At 41.9% G+C, this 6000-nt stretch overlaps 1 protein-coding gene across 2 annotated transcripts in view; it reads right to left on the bottom strand.

The window, feature by feature from the left end:
* Positions 1–6000, bottom strand: part of BARHL2 (BarH like homeobox 2) — a 63397-nt gene that overhangs the window by 17964 nt on the left and 39433 nt on the right. For both annotated transcript variants that reach the window (XR_012629865.1, XR_012629866.1), the window contains exon 4: positions 3089–3284. The gene's annotated coding sequence lies outside the window, so the exon portion shown is untranslated. The remainder of the gene's footprint in view (positions 1–3088; positions 3285–6000) is intronic.

Consider the following 6000-nt stretch of genomic DNA (forward strand, 5'->3'; position numbering starts at 1 on the left):
CTCTTTTCTCCTCAAAAACACAAGCTGCTTTTTGCTTTAGTGGATCAAGGAAACCACGTTACCTCATGACTATTTACTCAATTTTTAAGTCTTTTCAATTTTGGCTTCTAGAGGCCAAATGGACTAGAGTAGGACTATTATTGTCCAGCTTGCAATAGCCTGCAGGAAATTATTCTGTATATTTGTTTGTATGTATGTATGTTTGTACCTGTCCTTTGACTTGACTTTTTTAGGTGCCAATTTTATGACAGTCAGTATGTGTATAAGCACATGCTTTGCCTACTTGCTCCAATAAAGTGATCACCATGGAGGGAACTGGACAGATAAGAAAACAACACACCCTGTCTCTATCAAATGATAATCAGCACGGTTTGAACAGTTACACACATATACAGAAAAACTAGTATTGCCAGTCACCGCTGTGAAACCATCACCAGTAATCACTGCAGCTCATCCTAGCTACATGTCAGACCTTACGGAGATAACTGCACTACACCAAGTAGATAAAACCCACATGCTGATTTGTATGGTGTTTATGTGGCAACATCAGTCTGCAGGTTCTCCCGAGACAGCTTCTGTCCAGTGACCCACGCTGAGCAAGCCATGACCACATAAGCCTCCATTACAGAGCAAATATCAAGCCCCAAGTTTCTCATTGCAATTCCTTCACAGACAAAAACTAGTCCAGGCACGTCTACATGCGTGGCAATTGTAGCTCACCTGTGCAGTGCAGATAAGGACTTAAAAACTTTTTCTACATACATACACTGAGTCACAGGTGCTATGTCTGCACAGTCAAATGACAATCCAGCCTTTGCCTTCTTATAAATAATGGACCAGCCATTTGTATAACTAACATATTCTGCTGCTCCACAGGATGCTACTTGCTTTGGGATCCAGTCTACCTGTAACTCAGCATCCTTGACAATATCAGTTGGTCCACCTGGGATATAGACATCTGAAGGTGCACAAAGACTCATCTTTCTGGAAAGAGTACAAGCACTCTTAGAGCAATCATGAGTATACTGTTGAAGACACAGCTCACCACCTGAAGGTGGGTTGGTTGAATAAATAGCGAATGGAGTATTAGTTGCATATTTACAATTCTTACAATTATGGAGGTCTTGTCATCATCCTCTTATGGAATGTGATTCAAATTAACAAGTGTGATCAAATTAACCTGGCCATCAGGCAAAGTGGTCACCTGCAGAAGAAACCTTTTTAAATTGCTGTAATCACTGTTTTGGCTAAAGTCATTGCAATTAGATAGAACAATTTATTTACCACAGCCCATAAGTCACAAAGCCAATAGGCAATTGGAAAATTTTGCTCTGTTTATGTGGTTGTCAGATTTTTAATAATTATATGCCAGATTAAATTAGCTGACTCTGCTGTTTTTCCAGGGTTCAGAAAAGGCTTCTGACTATGTCTTAACTGTTTTTTATTCAAGAGAGGAAGGAGGATTCAGACAAAAGAAAATTAAGACATAGAGGCTTTGAAGGTAGCTAAGGCTCACCAGCAGCTTCTGCCACTGCATCACTATCCCCATGCTTTGTAGTGAGTTGTTTTGTGTTGCTCATCCAGTGTGCCTAGGCCAATGGAAGCCTTTGCTCTGTCTGTCAAGAGTAATCCTAATATTAGGAGACTCCAGGCAAAGGATTGAACATGGCCTGGCACTCCCTGCGGCTGTTTGTTTGATGCTGATTTCACAGCCATTGAATGAGCCCTTAACCTCGTCACTCACAGCTCCTTTTTGGCAGAATGTCAGGTAACAAAATTGGCCTTGAGAAATGCCAGACTTTGCCAGTTCCTCTTCAACACAAGATCCATTTTTTTTGTCAGCAGTTATTCAGCCCTTGATATTCCCAGGTCATTTTCAACTAAGCTCAGAGCAGAAGTGGAAACACTGTCCCACACTACATTTCACTTGTGCGAAACTACTCTCAAAATTGCTAGGGCAACAGCCTACCTCCGTTGTAGGATTTTAAATATAATCCCACTAATTCTCAAAACATGTATTTTGTACCATAGAGGAATAAACGTAAATAAATAATTTACTTGCTAGCTTGGACTATGGTGATACCAATAGGTGGAGTTGGTTACAGTCTGGTAAGCAAAGGAATAGTGACTAGTTCTAACCCATAAAAATTGGGAAAAAGAGATTTCTAGGCAAATCCACAGCAGAGAGAAAAATGGTGAACTTTGTTACTCGTGAAAAGCACTTATACCTGGTTTTTGTATTAATGATGTCTTTTATATCAGTAATCAAATTAGTTAATATGCCTGTTAACTGGCTGACTAAATACCCAAGTCTTTTCCATACCAAAACCTTAATGTACTCAGTACCTATCAGCCACAGGTCAACATTTCTGATCTGGTAGGCTCCAAGACAGCTCCGAACTTTTAACCCACAGTAACTCACAGTAAATTAAGATGGATTTTCTCTCCTTGTTTAATTTCTGGGAGGAAGCAATACGTTTGAAGTACCTGCTGATGAGCTGGTATCGCAGCACTAATGCCATGATTCTCTTTCACAGTGCATGCGTCTGTTCAATATGATCTCCATTTCTTTCCCATTTGGTTTAGTATATGTATCTATATATGTATATAGATATATATTTCTTAGCAGGGGGAAGGGGAGGAAACTGTCTCCGGTTTCTCTTGAAACTCTACAGGGTGCTGTTTCAAATCGAAAGCCCTTAATTATTACTAAGCTTCCTTCATGTATATGTTATGCTGACAATCCATCTTCACATTGATAGTTATACTAAGACCAATAAATCCATGCACAGTAGCCTTCAGGGTGTTTGTTGTGTTATTCAGTAACATGTAACAAGAACAGCATGCAAAAGTCACCATTTTGGGGGTTTTATCAACCTGTCTCTGAGGCCATCCTAAAAAAGAAGAGGATGCTGGTTTCAGACAGGAATGAGTTGCTGTGACCAGGTTTCTGAGCACACACCAGTGTCCAGTAGAATATGCAAACCAAGATGGTTCTGATGGATTTATCTCCTGACTCTGACACAGGGACCCTCTGCTTTCAGTGCTACAAATCATCAAACAGAGTATGGTAAGATAAAAACCTGACCCTTGGCACTCTTCAATGAGCAGACTGGCAGAGCATGGGTCCTTGATGATGGCCTGTCACAGGGGTGAATGCTGGCTCCTCCACTCCTTCAACATCCACAGGGATGATGCCTTCATTCATAGACAGTTACAGCTCAAGAGCAAGGTTTTCTGTCATTAGTGACATCCTCTTTGTTGATGTTTGGGTAGCAGCAGCCCTGGAGTTGGAACAGACAGAAGCAAAGATGAGAAAACCCCAAAACTGACACCAGCATACAGATGTTGACTTCTACTCACCCTAAGCAGTGCTAAAATCACAGAAAGGCAGGGCAAGAACCCCATGCGAGTCATCTGGGGACAGACACTGAACACTGAAACCAGCATGCCTCCAACACCTGCTCACACCTCCTTACAGGACTCCACGGCTGCATCCCACTTGCACGTGACCCAGAGAAGAGTCAGAGGTGGATCTCTGCTGGCAATACTGAACCTTCAAGCAGTGCAAATAGTAGAAGGCTGCTGAACATTTAAGATATCTGAGGCCTCCCCTCCAGACCTCCAACCCACTAGGAGTAAACATGCAGGGTTTTAAAATGTGCAGTTCTTGATTCACAAGCTGGATGTGGGGTCAGGACTATGGGGACTCAGTGGGGCTATTGCAGTGTGACGTAATGTACAGCAGCATGTAAAGGTCACTGCCATTCTGTAGTGAAATCAATACACTCCCTCAAAAACCTATTAGGCAAAATATAGACTATGACAGGAAGTTTAGAAGCCTACAGTAGAGCACCCACCACTGTGACTTAGATCTGAAGCACAGCACCACAAGTGGGAGAGCACTTTGCAGAGAGCAATCTCCATTTACACTACAAGCACAATTTCTCTCTCACTGACTGGAAGCTCAAGAATTAGCTAGAGCATCTTCAGGGTGCTTCTGAATCATTCTGAAATCAAAAGTGGATAATTCAAAGGAAAGGGAAAATGCAAAAGGCAAAAGGACATGGAAAGCTTCCCAAGTCAGCTCAGGCAGCTGAAGCTGCATTACAGCTTGCCAAAGCAATGCATCTTCCAACTACATTCACATGTGCAAGATTCTTCTCATTTATGTTACTTTGTCACAACAACTTTCACTGAGGAGTTCGTTTCAGCCCTGCAGCCCCTTCAGACATATTTGCCAAAGACAGTAAGATGGCAAAATGTGAATGAGTTAGCCCTGTAGCTGTACATCATTACACAGATGTGAAGAAAAGACAAGTACAAGATGGTTTTAGAAGAAAACTGAAGTGAAAAAGGTAAATGTGTTTTGACCTTAGATCATACGCCACTACTTTCTGAAGTAATCTTTACTGAATTATTCTTTCCGGCTTCTTGATTCGTGTTTTGCTAAAAGTTGTACGTGTCTCACTGCTCCTTCCTTCCTGAGCAGGCCATTGGATGCAGCCCCTCCTCCCCACCCTTGCATGCTCCCGTCACCGCAGAGTGTGCGTGCACTCCCGTGGGCTGTATCCTTCTCTACAAGCATCACTGAGAAACAGGGATAAAGCAAGAGCAACATGAATTTCCTCCTGACAGTAGAAGGTTTTTTTCCTATTGCACTCACAGCATTAAGCTGGTCACTGGAATTTCAGAATTAACACCATTACTATAAAACATCAAATGCCATTTGTATTAGTATAACAAAATAACATAATCATCTCTTGTCCAAGAACTGCAGTACCAGAAGATCTGTTAAGCTTTGTGGTCTTTTTTTTTTTTTTCTTTCTGGAAAGGAAACAAGCTGAGACATCACAAAGAAAATCACCTACATCTGAAGCTGCTATTGATACTACACTGAACCTTAAATGTTGCTCTAGCAGCAAATGCCTTTGACTTTTGCTGAGAATAGCCAGCACAAAGCTGGCACAGAGTATCATCATTATTTAATGACTGTAAAATAATGGTCTGTTATAGGTATGCTTAAGCACTGCAAATCAGGAAAGACTGGAATTTTGACAATACATTGGAGGTAAATAGCTACTATGCACCTAAGTGCATTTTATTCCACAGAGAGGCTGAAAGTCAAGGAAAGATACAAAGCAACAGCTGCTTCCATAACACAGTTTAGGTATGGTCTGCAAAGGGCACATGCATTTCAGTTCTAGTTGAGATTCATGTTAAAATGCACCCCCAGGGATATTCCTCTTTGGTTCTACCTTCTTTGGCTTTTGTAGTAGATCAAATTCCTCTTCACTGAACAGAAGGAAAAAGAAGGCATCAAACTTTCCTCCAGGTGAGGACACCTCACCATGTTAATGGTCAGGTTAACTCTGCTGTACTTCCTTCAGCCTCAGTTTGAGAGGGAAGTAAGCTTTTTGGAGATAACACCATCTTGGATATAGCTGTAATATTTCTGTAGATGGTACTATTCCTGCCTTGGTCGCACGGGGCACTCCAAGTACTTTAAATACCTTTGAATTTGTAGGTATTTGTTGCTAGGGAATGTGCTCTGGGAGGCACCAGTGGGGAGAGCAGCATGCAAGCTCAGTGCAGCACAAGGCACCCTGGCAGCCGTGGGACCCGCAGAGCTCCCTAGTGCTACATCAGCCCTGCGTGGCACCACGTTTCAGCAACAGACAGAGACATTGGGGTCCAGGGTTTTAAAGCAGCAATTTCCTGTCATTTTAAAACATAAATCGGAGATTGCAGATAGTATTCTGCTTAAATTGTGGATCAGCTCTAAAAAGTGGCATCATAAACCACTACAGTGCAGCCCCATGTTTATTGAGTCTCAGTGGTTTACAAATAAAATAAAATCTGTTTATAAGCTTTTAAAAAACATCCTCTTGTAGCCACTGCAAACTCAGCTTAGAATCTGCAAATCAGGCTGAGCTCCTCCTGCCTTGTGCTTCAGCACCCATAATAAAAGTTAACGGTCCAGTTGTTGGCCTCCCCTCT

Source organism: Strix uralensis, chromosome 8 (assembly GCF_047716275.1).
Source record: "Strix uralensis isolate ZFMK-TIS-50842 chromosome 8, bStrUra1, whole genome shotgun sequence".
In the NCBI taxonomy this organism is placed as follows: Eukaryota; Metazoa; Chordata; class Aves; order Strigiformes; family Strigidae; genus Strix; species Strix uralensis.